Source organism: Acomys russatus, chromosome 11 (genome assembly GCF_903995435.1).
Source record: "Acomys russatus chromosome 11, mAcoRus1.1, whole genome shotgun sequence".
Lineage (NCBI taxonomy): Eukaryota > Metazoa > Chordata > Mammalia > Rodentia > Muridae > Acomys > Acomys russatus.
In genome coordinates, this window is record NC_067147.1 from 48,456,041 (window position 1) to 48,475,902 (window position 19,862).

At 42.7% G+C, this 19,862-nt stretch overlaps 1 pseudogene; it reads right to left on the reverse strand.

Annotated features, from left to right (window-relative positions):
• Positions 1 to 1,590: 1,590 nt before the first annotated feature.
• Positions 1,591 to 19,862, reverse strand: part of LOC127195051 (WD40 repeat-containing protein SMU1-like) — a 52,564-nt pseudogene continuing 34,292 nt past the window's right edge.

The following is a 19,862-nucleotide window of genomic DNA, read 5'->3' on the forward strand; positions in this document are numbered from 1 at the left end:
CCTCCTACACCAAGGGCAAATTCTTACAACAAAGCTGGATTAGATTTAAGAAACTGGAGAAAAGGTGCCCCCTGTTTCGCCATGAAGACCAGAAAAGGGCACAGTATTTGCAGAAACTGGAGTTACAGATGATGGTAAAGTGCCATGTGGGTGCTGGGAACACAACCTGGATTCTTTGCAAGATCAGCCAGGGCTCTTAACTGCTGATCATTTGCCTTCAGTTCTCAGTTCTTAAAAACAGAAGCAACTTGTGTAGGACTTTACAGTTGTTTTTTTCCAGAAATGTAGAGGTTTATTAAAATCTTAAAACAACAGCAGCAGCAGCAGCAGCAACAACAACAACCCAAAGCTACTGAATATGGTGTAATGACTTGCCTACAAGTTTTATTCTAGGAGTGAGGTTTTAATTAGCATTTTGAATAAATGAGGTTTTCTTCTAGAAACATCAGTATTTCAAGTCTTTTGGTAGAAGACTAATGGACACATTACATGACTGCCTCAGCTAATGGCAGATAAACTGATGCCTTTAAAATACTTCGAATGATAACTGCTTCTTACACGTGACTTTTCCCAACATTACCATCGTGGCTCATCCAGACTTGCTTACAAAGGCATACATCAGAAAGTAAAAGTAACACATGAATGTGCCTCCACTTAAGTGAATGAAGAAAAGAAATAAAAAGGAAATGACATGACTGTGTGATGGAGGAGAAAGGTTATTGTAGATAAAATGCAGAGTATAGCTAGAGGCAGAAACATATGGGAGAGTCTGGAGTGGGCAAGACCAGACTGAGCAGGTGTGGGAGATGGGGTGGAGTAACAGGTGCAGCAGCCAAGAGGGCAAACGTACAAGAAGGGGCAGGTGGCCAAAATGGCTGGATTATATAGGGAAGAGCCTCTGGGGGAAGGGCAGCTCAGCTTGTGGGCTGCAGAGTTCAAGGTGGAGGGTTGGGTATGCCAACCATACCCTGTAAGAAGTAGGGACTGATATAACTGTTTGGTGTAGCAGTACCCTGCCTTGCTAGGACCAGCAGTCTCTCGTTTCCATTTCAATAATGACTTCAGTTACCTGGGTTAGGGTTGGGTCTGGTCCTAGGATGCTGTGGCTGCGTAGTGAAGGCTACTTCCTAAAAGAACTTCCTTTTAGCGTTTTGCCTCTTTGTTTTCTTTTGGCATTTGCTACGACCAGTTCCCCTTTCTCTCTTCTGAGCTCAAAGAATCCTAGATCTTCCTGTCATTGAGGAAACAGGACAGTAGTCTAGTCCTATGGGATGCTTAGTGAGCACATGCTGTTTCCTAAGACTTGTTGACAGCCAGAGGCAGAATACGTCTCTTACCGTTTCTTTTCACGTCCCTACAACAGTGCCTGGCACACTGCTGCTGCTCCTGCGTCGTGACATTTACTGAATAAATGTAGTACCGGTGCCAAAAAAAAAAAAAAGAAGAAGAAGAAGTAGGGACTGAAGGATGCTGGGAGAACCGAGGATAGGGTCTGCTTTGATCTGTTAAATGGGCACCTCAACCTTTGGCCCCAGGCTTTGAGATTTAACATTAGTTACCTGCTCCCTTGGCTGCGGCGCAGAGGCCGACTTAGTGTTTCCAGAGCTCCAGGAGTCCTCTTCACTGTAGGTGGCGATCAGGTTCTGATGTGGGTGGTGTATGATTCCGATTGCATCCTTCTCCTGAGCTGTCAGAGTTCTCCCCAGCTTGCCAGGGACTGTGCTGAAGGATTGGAGCCAGCACAGAGTTCGCCCCGCCCCGACATAGCAGATCCACTCATAATGCGGGGTGGGGAGGACACACAGCAAACAAAGTCCCCACCCTTCTCTTTTACTAGCAGTGAATCTTCTGACAATCTGCCTGTGCACGTTAGTGATGACCACCTTGTTTGACTGGTTGCACACCACCAAGCGCTCTGGGATTTTAGGAAGCAGAATTACGCTGTTGGCTGTCATACCTGTCCCTGCAGTTCTGCTGAGGGATGTAAATGTATTTGAACCTTCTGTGGCCTTCGTATTCCAGACCTTCACCGTGTCACCAGAAGACGCACTGCTAATGTAATGTCCATCTTGTATAAATGTTCCCTCATTAACAAAGTGGGAGTGGCTTCAGAATTCCTTCGGTGTTTTTTCCAGATTTTCAACCATGAATTTTTACTATCTGGTCAAAAGAGGCACTAAGATCTGGCTACTCCCCTTGAAAAGCTCAGACAAGTGACCCTTTTACTACTTGCCCTTTCAAGTAATTAAACACTGTCCTCTTGGAAACTTCCACACCTTGATCTTTCTGTACTGGGTCCCAGCTGCTAATATTTTGGTATCTCTGCTGAAATACACACAGAGGACAGACAGCATCAGCCATTGCCATGAAATTGTCCTGGGCCTGGTCATTGGGATTCTTCCGGATTTTCCCGTAGTAAAGTTCCAGACTTCAATAAATCCATCAACAGATCCAGTGACCAGATACTGAAACCGATCATCTGGAGAAAACAGAGTCCACTCCATGTAGGATTTCTAACCAAGCTTAATATGTCTGCTCAGTTGTGTGGGAAACTTTTTTATTTTTCTGATTTTTGTTTTCAAGACAAAGTTTCTCTGTGTAGCTCTGGCTGTCTAGGAACTTGCTCTGGAGACCAGTTTGGCCTTAACTTCAGAGATCTGCCTGCCTCTGCCTCCTAAATTCTGGCATTAAAGGTGTGTGTCACCACTGCTCCTATGGCTGGGGAGCTTTTCTTCTTCTATATCTTTGACAAATCTATGGTCATACCCGGCACTGCTGGCACTTCAGTGCCTGTTCCAGCAAGGCCGTAAGAAGAGATGGAGGCACCACACTGACTTCCCTAGTTAATGGCTAGGTCTGTCTGTCTCAGAAGCAACTGGTAGCACCTTATTTATGAAGTTCTGACGATTCCAGACCATCCTGTTCCCAGAGGTCAATAAGGGTTTTGTCTGGCAATTTCAGAGACGGTATTCTCTGTAAATCAGTATCCCAATGCCACTGTTAATATCAGCCACGAAACTTTGAATGCTGTCCACAGTATTCAGAAAGCAGTCTCTCCTGTAAGGTGGCCAATGCCCGATGTAAACTGTTCTTTAAGGACTGCACAAGACAAGTCACATCGGAAGACTCCGTTGACTTCCCTTGACATTGGTATCACTTCTGGCCAGACTGTACTCAGTACAGACTGGGTCACGTAACATCTCACAACATGTGGCCTTTACAATTTTAATAGCGAATCATCAAATACAAATTTTTATAATTTTGAAAAAAAATAGCATTATTTATTATAGTTGGTCACGTGTTCCTCATATTAACAGTTGTTTGATCACTTAGCTTAGACCTATACATTCTGGTCATATTTGTATAATTAAATTATAATTGTATTATTAGGAATCTTGACAAAACAAACAAACAAAAGACTCTTATGAGATACATTTAGTCAGCTCTCTTTCAAAAGTTAGGAAGTGGTATTAAGGCAAACAAAAGTTTTAATGAAGTTTAGAGGGAGAGGAGGGCAGGTGAAGGAAGCTACCTAACCTAACTGTGTGCTCAGCGAGACCCACCCACCCACCAGACCCACTGAGCATCAAAGTGCTTACCCAGAAAGGCTCCTAATTTGCATCTAAGGAAGATTTTTATCCAGTTTTATCACAGTCAGAGGCAAAAAACCACGGGAGTTGAAAAAACAGCTCATCATCGAAGGTCAGGCCCCTCACTGAGCCTTAATTAGCGTGTTGGCCATCTTGAATTTGAAAAAGCTATGCCAAGGGAATGCTGCTTCCTTTTCAAAGTGCCCCCCCCCTTAAATTTGGAGCCAGTTTGCTCATGTGGTTCAGAGAGAACATTAAGTATCTTGTGTGTGAAATATAACTAAGAGAAACCAAAAAACCAACTAAACCCCACTATCCTTCTCCTTTTGTGTGTGTGTGTGTGTGTGTGTGTGTGTGTGTGTGTGCATTTTCCCACACCAATGAGTTCACTGGTCTCATAACACTGAGTTCCTGCAATTTAATTTTGACATTTATTACCAGGACTCCATTGGTTAAAGGCTCAGGGACTCAGCCTCAGAGTGGCTTGTCTCCGTACTCCCACTTCAGATGCCCAAGTCCCCTTCTTCTTCTTCTTCTTCTTCTTCTTCTTCTTCTTCTTCTTCTTCTTCTTCTTCTTCTTCTTTTTCTTCTTCTTCTTCTTTTTAAAGGTTCAGTTCCTTGTTTTAATCATGTCATGTATGTGTGTCTGTATGTTGCTGTTGTATGTGCGTCAGATCTCCCCTGGAGCTGAGTGCCAGGCAGTTGTGAGCAGACGTGGACGCTGTAAGTCAAGTGAATCCTCTACAGGAACAGCACATACCCGTAATTACCGAGCCATCTCCCAGCCCCAAGCCCCATGTTCTTGCCTTTATTTATGTAACCAGAGCTTTTGGGAAAATACTGCAGCATAGCCTGGCAGCCCTGTTAGTCTAGGCTTTGCCACCCATGGCAATGCCCAAGTTAAAAGGGGGGTGGGTAATGGTGAGAGGCAGAGAGCGGGGATTCCATCACTGGGCACTAGGAAGAGAAATGGATAAAGTGGGCACAAAGAAGATAAAGTAGAGTCACATTGATCTTTCTCTGGGGCACTGACATGACTGAGCCTCAGGTTTCAATAGAGAAGTTGGGGCAAGCAGCAAATGGCGAGCGTAATTAAGCCATGAAGGGTCAGGGTGTGGCTTCTTTCATTGTATTTCTCCAGCTCCACGTCTGCAAGGTGGTCCCCGAAGAAGTCACTGTTTCTGTCACTGGGTGTGGAGATCAACCTGGTTCCTAGAAACTGATTAATCCTGTCCCAGTCATGTGGCATCTGGGTTGGGTTGGAGGGCGAGTGTCTGTCCTAGGCTGTTGTGTTTTGGGATTCCTAAGGGGCTGGTGGCATAGGGCACTGACTCCTTGCACTTTTAGCCTTGAAGGGAGATGAGGTTAGCCCTGTCAGACAGGCTCCTTGAGTGACTAATATATCTACTCAGAGTTGAGCAGGACTCTTATCCCAAGAAAGCAGAAGAGTGTTGGCAGAAGAATGCAGCTCTCACTTCAAAGATTCCCTTTGAGAGATAGTTTATGCTGGAGCCAAATACACAAGACCACGGACACAGACTGAGGTTTCCCCGAATTCCACATTCCAACCTGGAAGCAGTTGCATGTTTTTTTTTTTACAGTAGCTGAACAAAGGAAGACATAAATCAAGATGCTTTTAAAATACACAGGTGGCCACATCAGGCAGGTGGGTTGCAGCAAAGCAGGGAAAACTCTGTCAGCCTCACATGTTGCCTAATGCTATTTGTAGCCACTTCTGGTTGGTTGGAAATGAGTTCTCAGTATATTCTGGAGGATTTACTTAATGGTCAGAGAGACATGAGGCCAGCTACAGAGGGTTAATAAATGGCTATTAAGGGGGCTAATTGTACCCCAAGATAATTTGTCTCTGGGTTTGCAACATTCCAAACTCTTCATAGTCACTGAGGTTTCTAATCAGGTAATTGGCCTTGGTGCACGGTAAGGTGTTGATTCTTTCTAGAAACTTCTGTACACAGGTGCCAGGCTTTCACCTGATTTTAGTTACCTCATGGGTACAAATGAGCCACAGCTTTATTTTTTAAAATAGCAAAAAGAGCTTCTATGGGCCCATTTTACTTCAGACACACGTTCTATACACCAAGGTTTCCAGGGCTCCCACGATACCCTTACTAGGCTTGATAGTTTTTTCTGATGAGTCATAAGCCTCAGTGAAGCAGTCACCATATTTCTATTTACTGGCTCCTTAGAAAGGATGTTATGAAGATGCAGATAGACAATAGCAGAGGAAGCTGTGCAGCAGGGAGGTCTGGGAGGCAGGGGGTTCTGCCCGTGTGGTGTGGGACTGCACCAGCCTCCTGGTGTGTGAATTTTAAAAAACTAATCTAAGAATTTATCAAATTTTTTTTTTTTTTTTTTTTTTTTTTGCTTTAACTCCCATTCCATCCCTTTCTCTCCTGTTGTTTCTGCTCAGGAGTCTCTAAAGCAGTGGTTCTCAACCTGTGGGTCATGATGCCTTTGGCGGGGGGGGGGGGGGGGGGGGCTCAAATGGCCCTGTCACAGGGGTCACCTAAGACCATCAGAAAACAGATTTTTACATTATGATTCATAACAGTTGCAAAATTACAGTTATGAAGCAACAATAAAATAATGGGGAACTGTATTGAAGGGCTGCAGCATACAGAAGGTTCGGAACCACTGCTCAGAGGGAACAGAACTGGTAGAGGGAATATATATTACAACGGAGGACTCGCTAGATTAGAGCCGAGAAGTTTAACAACAGCCAGCCACAGGCTGGAGAGCTTGAGAACCCGGTATCTGCCAAGTCCCCAAGGCTGCATGCCCCAATCTAGTGCTGAAGTGTTCCTTGAAGAACTTCTGCTTTTCAACCCACGTTGGAAGGCCAAAGAAGCTGGGTCCTAATGTCAATAAAGGATAATAGCAGCAGCAGCAGCAGCAGCAGCGCCACAAGAAGGAGCTGACACTCCAGGGGAGTTAATCCCCCTGTCCTAATTCCTCCTGGAACCAGCCATGCAGAGGCTTCTCCCATTATTGATTCTAGATCCAAATGCATTAAAACCCAAAATTTGCCATCACACCCTTCCTCCGCAGGGCTGGTGGTTGGGGCTGTAATCCCACCCTGTGTGTTGGGTTTTCCTTATCCATCTGCAGCTTCCTAGGGAGCCTGTTCTAAGTCACTGCATTGACACAAACTCAGGAGTAATCACATACCCCTGTCACTTAGGAAACTGCAATGGCTCCGTGTAAAGAGACAAGGGCAAGAATATTTTTATTATGGCACGGAAACTCACATTCATTTTCTATAACATTCAGACAATTTTTGGGCTTGTTTTTCCTGCCGTCTCAATTGTGTCATGGCAGGAAGGAGGACAAGAGAAACCAAGGCTCAGCAACTTGACAAAGGCTGTTTCAGAAGCAGCTGGCTTTTCCTCAAAGCAACTATATTCAGAAATTAAATTCAGGAAACATGAGGAAATATGTGTGTTGATAGGAACATACAGGTTTTTTAAAAAAATCATAAATTACATTCAAACATATTGGAGACTGCAAGGAGGTATTTTGAATGTTTTGAATTTCTGAAAGCTTTTGTAATAGTGATTGAATTTTTTTTTTTTGGGGGGATGCTCTTTGTTTGCCCAAGGTTGGCTTTGAGTTATGGCTGTTATTTTAATGGAGAAAGCATTTTATACTGGAAACTCAGTTCAGCACAGGTTTGCTGCACTATAGTGATGATGGAGATGACTGAGTGCCCGAGGCTTCAACTCTCAGTCTCCAATTATTAAATTGGTGACCTTGCGTTTCTTCTCAGATGTTTGCAGATAGGAGGGCCCTTGTGGTCCCGCTAATAGCTACCTGTTTGATATCAGATCAACCACTTAACCTCCCTGGCTTTCATTCTTTCCACAAATAAAATAAATAGATTAGGCTTAACATTCCCTCGGATCCTTTCAACTAAAAAAAAAAAAAAAAAATCTATTGATCTTGGAGTTTTAAAGTTTTTTATTGAGCGTGTCTTATTGAACTTTCTAATTTTTTCATACATCAATTCTGGATAAAACTACTTACCAGTTGCAGTTTAATTCACAGCCGGAGAAGTTAATGGTGAATGTGTAACACACGAGACACAGTAAATAAATATCCTTGTAGCTTATCAGCATACTACTTTTTTCTCGGTTCTGATTACTCACATGTTTTTCAAGGAGGTGATTCTGACTCCTAGTGTGTTCTGGCCTTTTTTTACCAAGGCTGAGGTTCACAGACCGAGGGCTTTGCAGGCCATGTGTAGCTAGTTCATTCTGTTTGTTCCATGATCTATTTTGTTTTATTTATTTAAAAGAGTCATTTTAATTATATATATGTATACACACACACACACACACACACACACACACACACACACACACACACATATATATACATCTAAGCACACACATATGTGTGTGTGAATGTGCATATGAATCCATATGACAGAGGAGGAGGAGGCCATAAGAAAGCATCAGATCGCCTGGAGCTGGAGTCACAGGTGCTTGTGAGCTGCCCAGTGTGGGTGCTGGGAGTTGAACTTGAGTCCTCCACAAAGGCAGCAAGTGCATAACTCTTAACTGCTGAGCATCTTCTCAGCCCCTTTATAATGTACTAGAAAAACTCAATCATGACATGTGTTCTCTCATCTCCAGCTTGCTGGGCTTTCGCAAATTGAAACTGGAAAGCAGCAGAAAGCACAGGTGGGTGTACTTAGAACACTATACTTGGTACGCTTTGAACACCAACCATGTCAAGAGACAAGGGATGTCAATGTGTACTGAACACACACACACACACACACACACACACACACACACACACACACACACACACGATAACCCCTAAAAATGTAAATCCATAATTGATAGGTCCAAAGAAAAAGTTTAGGCATCAACACAGTTTTAGTTGGACGCATTAGTGCTCCGTCTTCATCAATGGGCAAACCATTGTAGAAGCATCAGAGTCAAGTTGCACCCTGGACCAAATGGACCTAATGTGAAAATTTCATTAAAGAATGTGGAGGGTAGTTTCTCATCAGTACATGGAACATTCCCCAGGGAAAATATCAACGAATTAAAAAATGTTGAAATTATACAAATATCCTTTCTTTTCTTGCATGTGTATGCATATGTACAATATATATATAAATATATCCTAAGGAAGTCTTGAAACAACTGAAAATGGAGACACAAAATCACAAAAGCAACAGGATACAGGAAGTTCGGCACTAAGAGGGAAATTTGTAGCAATCAATATCTACATTTGAAAAACAGAAATATCTTTAATAAATAATCTACCGTTGCGTCTCAGTGAGCTAGAGAAACAAGAACTAACCTAGAGCTAGCCAAAGTGAAGACATAATAAAGACCAGAACGGCACATGAACAACAAACAACACATGAAATGGAGACAAAAGATAAAATAGTCAAATTTATGGCTAGACTAAGAAAAAAGAGAAGATTCAAATAAGTAAAAATCATAGGAGAAATGGGAGCTGTTATGACTGACACTACAGAAATAGGAGAGATCCGATGAGATCATTACGATTTCTTTGTACCAATACATTTTCTTATCCACACTACATGGACAAATTCCTAGACACATCTATTTTACTGAGCTCGAGTCATGAAGAAAGAAAGAAAAAAAAAAAAAAAAACCCAAGGACAAAAATAGCTAATGGGATTGAATTTCCAGTGAGGAGAAGCCCAGCACCAAATGGATGGCTCCATTCCTAAATTCTACCAACACTCAACAAACTAATATCAATTCCCCTTAAGTTATTTCAAGGATGAGAAGAAGGAGAAAATTCTTCTAAACACTTCCAGTGAGGTCAGCATCACCCTGGCCCTCAGAGCAGAAGAGGATACAAGACCTAAAGTGAACTACAGGCTGATATCCTTGATGGATTTAGGTGCAAAAGTTCTCAGCAAAATGTGAACAGACCAAATGCAAAAGCGCACTGGAGATACGATTCACCACAGTCGGGTACGCTGCATATCAGGAATGGAAAGGTCATTTGACATACTCAGATCAGTAAACATGTCACACCCTAGAGCAGAAGAAGGACAAAACCTGCATGTTCATCTCAACAACTGCAGAAAAGGAACCTGGTAAACTTCACCATAGAAATGCTGAGCTAACTAAGAGTAGAAGGACCATACCCCAGGGTAACACATGCCGTTTATGATACCAGCTGCTGACGTGCTACTGAATGGGGAAAAGCTGAGTGTTTCCTGAGATCTGAAGCAAGACGAGGATAGTGCCAGAAAACCTAGCTCGCTGGGAAAAGATGTCATATTGACACTGCTGGTAGATGCTATTTAGAGAGAAACCCCCATATGATGTGAAAAGCATAATCATAAACAGTGTGTGTTTTCCTATCCTTCATCCTCTTGATAAGATTACCCTATACCCCCATCCATCTCTCCAGACTAGAATTTTGGTTATGCAGTGAGTGACATCAGCTTAGTGAGACAAGATGATTCAGCTTCTCTGGGGATGGTATCCACTTCAGAGTCTTTGCAATGTTTGATGGAGTTTAGAGTCACAATGTTTAGAGTCGTGTCTGGAGCTCAGTAACTGTTGTTGCTAATTTTCCATTTTGTTTTTGTACACACACACACACACACACACACACACACGGGGGGGGGGGGAGTCAGTTAAAATCATGAACTTCAAAGCCTTACCCTATTCACTTGCCTTAATCTAATCCTTTGAAATTTAGTAGTTGTCAAAGCAGGCATCCAGGGTGAGGTGCACACGAAGTGTAAAACACACTTGCCAACCAGTCATTTCAGACACAAACATGCAACAAAAATCTCAGGACAGAAGCAAAGCCCCAGTCACAATCACAGGCATGCTTGTGTTTGAAAGGAGCCCCTCTGGCAAAGAACAAATCCACTGTGAATTTAACTGGCGACTCTTCGGCTTTGAGTAAATACTCCTTTCACAGAGAGTAGCTTGTCCTCTTGCTAAGGAATCAGGCATAAGCCTCATTCCAAGCATTGCTCAACATGATGTTCCTCTCTTTTGAAACCAAAATATACTATTTGTACCAAGTGTTTGTTTACTCTATGAGCCCTTTCCAGAATTGTCTGTCATATTAAAGCTCACTGTGTGTAAGCTATCAACTTCATATACTGTCAATTTCTCTTGTGAAAATGGGGACTGACAGACTGAAATACCTACAAGGATCAGGACAGTTTGATAAACAGTGTAAATGCATAATTTGAGGCACAGGACAGCAATGGATAACACAGCCTTCAGCTCAGTATGCAGGGCACATGAAACACCCACGGGCTTGGGATGGCTAAATGTTGTCAACTTGATGGGAGCTAAAATCGAGCGAGGGATATGCTTTTAGGTGGGTCTGTGGGGACTTCTAGAAAGAGTACTTGAATTGAGAGGTCCATCCTCAGAGTGGGCAGCACTTTGCTGTAGTGGCCCAGAAATGAGGAAGTCCCAGGAAAAGAGCTATGCTAATTTGCTTTTCTGCCTTCAGTTTTTTTCCCCTTGAGTGCATCTCTCTTGAGGTTGATGCAGCGGCCATCCTTTCCTGACATCCAACCCGGTTTATTCAGCCTTTCCATATGGGATGGAGACTCATAGCTCCTTAGCAATTCTCTGGACCCTCAACACCAGATTGGAACAGCTAACCTGCAAGCCTTGGGGAATGAGCAACTACAGGGTTCTAAGTCTAAGACAGCATGCAGACTGTCATTGTTGGACTCCCCACCCCTTATCCTATAAACCAGTGGCTCACAGAGTGTGTGTTGAGACCCCTTTAGGTGTCAAATGGCCTTTACAGGGGTAGCAGATCAGATATCCTCCGTATCAGACACTTACATTATGATTCATAACAGTAGCAAAATTATAGTTATGAAGTAGCAATGAAAATAATTTTATGGTAGGGGTCACCACAACATGAGGAGGTATATTAATGGATTGCAGCATTAGGGAGGTTGAGAACCACTACTGTAAACCAAATCTAACAACCCCCCCTTTAATCTATAGCAATTCTATCAGTTCTGTTCCTTTAGCGAACCCTTATACAGGGATCTACTCATCAACTCCAGTTATTTGATGTGTAGGAAATAGGCACAATGATGCCAAAAATTCTGGATTTTTAAAAAAGGAACTATAGTTCCTGAAAATTAGTGTAAGCAATTTGTAAATTAGCATGACTTTAAGTCCCAACAAGTGAATCCAATGTAAAACCCTTTGTAGGAAAACTATATAAATAAAATAGTACACACCTATTGGGAAACTCAACATTTGCACTAGCAGTCACAACCTTTGCTGTGGGTCCCTTGCAGGCTCTAGGGCATAATATGTCTATGGATCCATTTTTTCTTGTTTATTTGGTATTAGGACAAATATGTGACTTACATAGGGCAAGGTGTGTCAGATCTTGGGTGGAGTTTGGCACAGATAAGACAGGATCCCTTTTTCTTGCAGAGCGATTTTTACAGTTTATTAATATTAAAGCACTAAGTGATAGATTCAGAGATGCCCTAGATACCACACAAAGGAAGTTTCAGGAATAACTGGAGGTTTCCCACAAATCACAGGGTCGGTTCTCCCTCTGACCTTGAGCATGGTTTCTTGTTCCCATGACGACTAATTTTCTATTTGAGGAACCTGATTAACAGAGAATGGCATTTCCCAAAGGCAAGATGCATCAGCTATAGAAAATTAATAAGTGAGAACCTGCATTAAACAATGCTAAGTAGTTTACTTGCTGAAGTTTTTTTTTCCCCTGAACCTGTGGATGTTGCTGCTACCACCTTCCCACTGTTACTCCTGAGAAACTGACATCTAGGATGACAAGCACATCTGTAGCTTGCCAGATGCCAGGTGGGGGTCTAAGTTTTTCTTTTTGTGTGCATCTGCTAGCTCAGTCCTCTCAAGTCTGTGTGGTAGGTTATTTCTCTGGCACATTATTTTGCATGTGCAGGAACAAATAGGTTATTTGCTCATGGTAGTCTACCTGGATTCGGAGGAAAGGCTGTTTCTCAAGCTCTCTTCACCTTCTTCCAGGCTCTTCCACCCATGGCAGGCCGTGGGATTACTTTCCCACCAGACATAGTTTTGAAAAATGCTGGGATAGACAGAGGATGAGACGGGGGAGAAGGGAGAAGGGCATCTGTAGAATGACTCACAGGGGAACACCATCACAGTAGCCATGAGTACGGGGAGAATCTGCCCTTAACTGGGCTATCAAATGTCCCATGCTCATGGCTAGGATTCAGAACTTTAAAACATCTGTAATCTTCTCCCATAGCTAGTAAGATGTATGTACACACAGCATTTAAAACATTTCAAATATGGGAGCATTTCTGACACACAGCATACACAGTGCACACGTGACAGTCCCTACCTTTAGAAGTGTCTTACCTCACGGTGTACAACCATTTTCTACATCTAACCGTGAGCATCTCAGATTTAATTTGAACAGGATATATATTGTATACTGGTTGTTTTTTTTTTAACCGCATAAATAGGAGAAATAGATAGATGTTCAACATATGAAAAAAAACACTCACCCTTAATTAAAGAAATGGAAACGAGAACATTAATCAATACTCTTTTTTTCCTACCTTACAAATTGGCACTCTGAATAGGTCATCATATATATGGGGGTTGGAAAGCTCTTTTCACGCACTGTTGGAGGGAGCGAAAGCTGTTACATCTTTGGAAAGCCTTTTAGAAGTCTCAGACAAAAATCAATATGAAAATTGATGTACAGTAGCACACTCCCAGAAAAACGCTGCCACCTTCATGAGGTCAGCTACGCCTCCTTGCAATAGTTTCTTACAAGCTGGCGTGGCAGCTGTCGACTTTCCCAGAGAAGGAGACATGGGAGAAGGTCAGAGGACCCTTACCTGAGGATCTGGCCACTCCTCCCAGATTAGTAGCCAGTGATACCCAAATTGCATGTGGCCTGGAGACTAGGGGACAAACTAGAGCGTGTGGGTCTGGCAACACTAGCTGAATGGGATTCTGTTTACGAGGCTATGGTGCAGCCAGCAACTGTACTGGGCAAAGACCTTTCAGTGTGACTCGGGTCACCTGTGCTCCTTTCACCCCAGGTCTGAGTGAGTTAAACTAGTTCATTTCCCATGGTTAATTGTGGTGAAATTGTATTTCTGTTGTCATCAGGACCGTAGGAGGAGAGGGATAGACAGACATTTTCCCCAGGGAAAGAATTTTTATGGACAAAATACCCTAGAATCATAGGGTTTGACTGTTTCTGTTCTCTTGTTCTCGGAGTCATCCAATTTTCTTCTTTCTGCCAAGCCCTAGTCCATACGGCTGTGCGTGTGTGGTGAACTTACATATATGTAGATTTGGGTGTGTGAGCAGAGGCCAGAGGATGTCTGATGTTTTCCTTTATCATTGTCTTTTTTTTTTTTGAGGCAAGATCTCTCTCTGAACCTAGAATTTGCACTTTCTTTTTAGTATAGAAGCCAGCAAACCCCAGTAGCATTCCTGTCGCCCACCACTCCATATTTGTGCGGTAGGATACATGCCTGGCTTATAACATGGGTGTTGGGGTCCTAACTCTCATGTTCCTGCTTGCACAGCAAATACTCTTAACAGCCGAGTCACTTCTTCAGCTCTCATACATACTTTAAAAATGATGGTGGTGGTGGTGGCGGTGGCAGTGGCAGTGGTGGGGGTGATGGGGGTGATTGTGTGTGTGTGTGTGTGTGTTCGTGTGTTCATGCCTATGCACATGTGGAGGTCAGTGAACAACTTTATAGGATTTGTTTTCTCCTTCCACCTTTATGTATGTTCTGGGGATTGAGCTCAGCTTGTCAGGCTTACACAAAAAGCTCCTTTTGAACACTAAGCCATTGCCTGTTCCTGTGCGTCATCTTTGGAGAAACTCCTCAGAGTACACTTGTGTTGCTATGTTTTATTAATATGATTTTGCTGTGCTGTTTGCTACCTTCGTTCTTAAAGGGTTATGCCTTCTTACTGGTTCTTACGTAACTTCCAGCTCTTCTTACTTTAGGGAAAGCACACTTGCCATCTCATGAATGGTTGGCTTGGCATGAAGGCTTGTTCTGGACAATGGGTGTGAATCTGACATATGCCTGGACCATGAAGAAGTTTGGAGAGCTATGTGTAGACATTGTTTCTCAGTTCTCTCTGGGTCAACAGATCCAAACTTTTGTTGGTTTGTTTTTGTAGCCTCGGTCCTGGTGTGCAGACCACACTGAGCAGAGCTGAATTGCACTCATCTCTCTGTGAGTGAGAGATGGGTGTTTGGCAAGCCGGTAGGATTTCTGGTTATCTGCAAGCTTCAGTGTAGACCTATCATGACATAGATCAAAGTCCACTTCTTCCACCGAGCCTTCCTTGTCTACTCTAGTCTACTTTTCCTATGTCATAGTTGACAAAGAATGTCTTGTCCATAATATAAGTCTTTGAACATGTGCCTTTTCTAAAGCTGATTTCTGATTATAGAGAAATGTCTTTTTTTGCTCTCTCAGATGTGTTGCGAATTCCGTGAAGCCCATGCCAACATATTATTACTTTCACATGATTTTCTCTAGTCTTAGAAATGTAGTAGGTAATGAATCAACACTCTTTGCTTTATTCATGTTTAATTAACGCTGCTATATTTGATTGGTGCTGCTAATACACCAACAACCATAGAGGATGTTCAGTGTGCAAACCAGAGTTGCTTTATCACAAGCTAACATGATAACCAGGGATGCCTGGGTTGGTGAGAAGTGTCCACTTCCTTAGAAAGAGGTGTTTGGTTCCAGAAGGATTCACTTGCTAGGAGATTATTTCCCAGAGGACCTCACCATGTCTTACTTCTACATGGCTCATGTTTTCACTCATGAAACGCTCAGAAAATTTTCCAGAAGAGCATATAGCTCACAGTGGCCACATTGCTGCTAAGGATGAAGAAACCATCACCAGCAGCAAGTATATTAGTCCTCAGGCTAAACTAAAGAGAAAGCATGTGGTTCAGGTCTGTCATGAAGAGCTTACTATTTAGGGGCCACTTGTCTTAAGTGAAGAGAACAGAGGTAAGAAGGCAGAAATACAAGGGCCAGTTTCCTTTCTTCGAGGTGGCTGCTGTTGCCTTGGAGTGTCCGTTGGTGGCTGGCCTGGTAGCTCAGAAACAAGGCTTTGTTTACAGCTTCATGTAACTGTTGTATGCAGAGTTCATTATTAAACCTATTTAAATCGCCTGCTCACTTGGGCTCCAGAGCGTATGCTGTATTTTTGTGTGGCAAGTCAAACTGATACTCCTCTGTTACCTTGAAGGAAAGGAACTCCTCCATTCCATAAACAGCTCCGGGTGACTCCTCACCAGGAAGCCCCTCTGGCCTGCGATGCGACTTGAGTGAGCCTTAGTAAGGGAGGAGAGGGACCCATGGCAGCAAGATTGAATGGTGTTAATCTGAGAACCACAGGACTCTGGGATAAATATTTCACACTGGGCAAGCAAAGCGACGGAGCCATACATCTTTTAGTTTTTGCTGAACAGCTCTAACAACTGTGACGTCTGTATTCTTTTCTGAGCTATAATCTCATAATATTTTGATCCTTAGATAAACATCATTGAATCATCCCACAGTTAACCTTGTGTGGTTTTCTGAAGCTAACAAGCCAAGACGGTGTGGATTGATGGGTGGCGGCAGCCAAGTTTGAACAGCTATTATCAGTCAGTGGTTCATGGAGTGTTTTAATATCTGGCAAGAGGCGGGAGCTTTGCCTTCCTAGAGGGAAGGCGCAGAAGTGGCTTATCTTCCTGATTCTAAAGGGGACCATGAACGGCAGTGGGAAGATATCACCCTCTCTTTATGCATCAGAATTTGTGCTTTGACTGATGAACAAGTGGGGCATTTTTTTTTAATCCTGTAAATTTTCACTCTCTAGGAGACAATCTCTAGCAAATTGTGAGTACTTTGTGTTTCAAGGGTTGCAAGGGGACTCTAAGCTTTTTGGTCCAGCCAGTTATTTGTAATAGGCAATCTGGGCCATTAAGCGAATTAAATTTACAGGAGGTATAAAAACTGTGGCTAAAATATTTAAACTTAGTTTAGGTGAAGGAGCTTTGGAAAAAGAAAAAAAAGTCAAGTACCCAGTTTGTGTTGAGGTGACTGTTGAGAATCTCTGGGATGGCGGCAGACACGGGCTCATGGCAGCAGAGCCCTTCGTAGAAGAGAAGGGCAGTATTCCATGTTGGAGAGTTAAACACATGCATAGATACTGACAGACTTGAAGGAGATACAGAATGGGGAGATAGCCAGTGTCCCAAGGGCCACAGTTTCCATCCTGTGAGCCCTGATTTCACCTTCTGCACTGAACTACCTCCCCAGTCTTCGATGTAGCTGATTTTGATGTCTGCAAGTATGAGTGGAATGGACACGTGATCTGCACAATGACATAACTAAGACTCAAAATCATCTACCCTCAGGGCTTGGGGGATAGCTCAACGGGTAGAGCAGTTGCCTTTTAAGCATGAGGATCTGAGTTTGCTACATAGAACCCATGTGAAAATGTCAGCTGTGGTGTTTTGTAATCCCAGTGTTAGCGAAGTGGAGACAGGCAGACACCTGTGGGCTCCCTGAGAACTCAGTCTAGCCTAATTGGTGAGTACCAGGCCAGGGAGAGACCTGTTTCTAAAGGAAGGTGGGCTTCACCCTAGGAACAGCACTTGAGGTTGACTGCTGTTCAAATATGGCTCTAATTTGCTTAGTGTGATAAAGGCCATAGGCAAAAGCAACTTGGGGAGGAGAGTGTTCATTTCAGCCTACTGTTTGTAGTCCATCTATCTCTGAGGGAAGACAGGGCAGTAACTCAAGGCAGGAACCTGGAGGCAGGAACTGAAGCAGAGACCCTGAAAGAATGCTGCTTCCTTGTTCTTCATGGTTTGCTTCAGCCTGCTTCCTTATACCTCCCAGGACTACCTGCTTAGGGATGGTACCATGTAAGGCTGAGGACCTCTCACATCGATAATTAACCAAGAAAATGCCCCACAGATCTGCCCACAGGCCAATCTAATGGAGACATTTTCTCAGTTTAAGTTCTCTCTTCCCAGATGATTAGCTTGTGTGTACCTTGTGTCAAGTTGACAAAACCCAACTAGTACAACTTTTTTAAATCATCAAAATATCATATTTTCTCATGTTGCTGTGAATCTCTGAAATTGGCAGGAGTGACTCTCAGAAGAAGAGATGAAAAATGAAAGCACTGTTTTCTGAATTTGCTAAGTTCAGTGCCTCTGGAGGGCATACCCCTTGTCCACATCACAAAATTCATATGTGGTTTTGAGAAGTTTGTAGACACAGCTCAGGGGCACATAAAATAGAGGTAAGCAATAGGAGGGCAAACAAATACTTGCTGTGGAGACTGTGCATTAAATCATTTGAAGAAATTAAGGATGCTTAATTTAGAAAATAGAAACTCTCAGGAGACGTGAGACTATCATCACCTAGTGTATCTAGTTATGTTTTTCTGGAATTTTGCATTTGGAAAGCTGCTATTAAAGCCTTCTTGAAGTAGAGGAATCCAGGAATACAATTCTGACCAGTGCACCAAAGGAACAGAGTGTGTGTCACTGGGAAGCACTATTATAAAAAAATTACTGTGTGATCAACATTTATATATTTATATTTTTATTGTGTGTATCAATTATACATGGTATTATATTATATAAAGATATGTTCATATAAGTATGTGATATGTTGAATACTTCCTCCCATAATCTCCTTATATATATGTTTATATATCCATGAAAAAGCCAGGGATCATAAATGAGAGAAAGCGAGTGGTTTTTGTCTTTCAAATACTGCCTTTAATTCTGTTAGTAGGTTCATGTCCAGCCTGGGATATAGTATTTTATTCCTGATCTAAGGTTTTCCAATACCACCACCCCTTGAATGAGGTTTGGATTATATTTTTAATTAAAAATAAAGTTTCATACTGCATATTATGATCATAGTCTTCCCTATGTTGTCTTCTCCCAAACCTTCCCCATCTCCCCATCCCCTCATCCCCATGCTTGCTTTTTCTCTCTTCTTAGAAAACAAACATGCCAACAAACAAACAAACAAACAGAATAAAACAAAGTAAACAGACAAATAGAGAAAAACAAAAACAAAGAAAAAGCATGAGAAACATATACACACAAAGAGATACATACATATACACACAAAATTGGAAACCGTAATAGGTAAGTGAAAGATAAGTCAGGTAACAACAACAACAAAAAAAAGCTCAAAGCATGATTAGAGAAAACATCCTGAAAATGCCATTGAGTTTGCTTTGTGGTGGCCGTCTACTGCTGGGCACAGGGTCCTCCTTAAGTGTGGTTTGTATACCCAGAGAAACTCCTTTGGAGAAAATTACATTTTCCTTCATGAGTGTTTTCAACTGGAGATAGTTTCAGGGTTAAGAATGGGGCCTATGTCCACTTCCCCTCTCAGTGCTGGGAGCCCTGGCCAAGCCCTTTGCATGCTGCCATGGTTTCTGTGAGTTCATATGTGCATCAGTCCTGTTGTATGCAAGACACTGTTTTCTTGGTGTTTTCCATCCCCCTGACTCTTAACAATCTTTCTGCTTCTTCTTCCACAGAGTTCCCTGAGGGGAGGGTTTGATGGGAATACCTCATGATGGGTTGAGTGTTCCAATGCCTCTCACTCTATACACGTTTTTCAGTTGTGGTTCTCTGTATTCGCTCTCGTTACCTAGGTGGGATGCTCCTAAATCCTAAAGTAGCATGCATCTCTACTGCTAGCTGAGTGAGACACTCATCTATGGGTATATAAGGATGCTATTAGGAAAAAAAAAAAAAAAAAAGAATGCTATTAGGAGTCCTTTGATTGCTATGCTTCTTTAGCAGAACAATAGTATTGGTTTTTTCCCCCTAGGCCTGTGGCCTATCCAGTCTTAGATTCTTGCCCACCCTAACAGTTTCAGGCATCATGGAGTGGCCCTTAAATCCAATCATATAGTGTTTGGTTACTCCCACAGCCTTTGTGCCACTATTGTACCAGTGTATCATGCCAGCAGGTCACCATTGTAGATCAAAGCATGTGTAGCTGGGCTAGTGTTTACCTTTCTCCCCTGGTAGCATGCAGAGTACCTTCCAGCACTATGAACACTAGTCAGTAGGGGTGAAGCTCTAGGAAGGCACCAACGTCACCTTTCCATGTTCAATGAGATATGTAGATGTTGTCTTCAGTGATAGGGTGTTACCATCAGCTTATGGAGAACAACCAATAACCTTGGCAAAAAT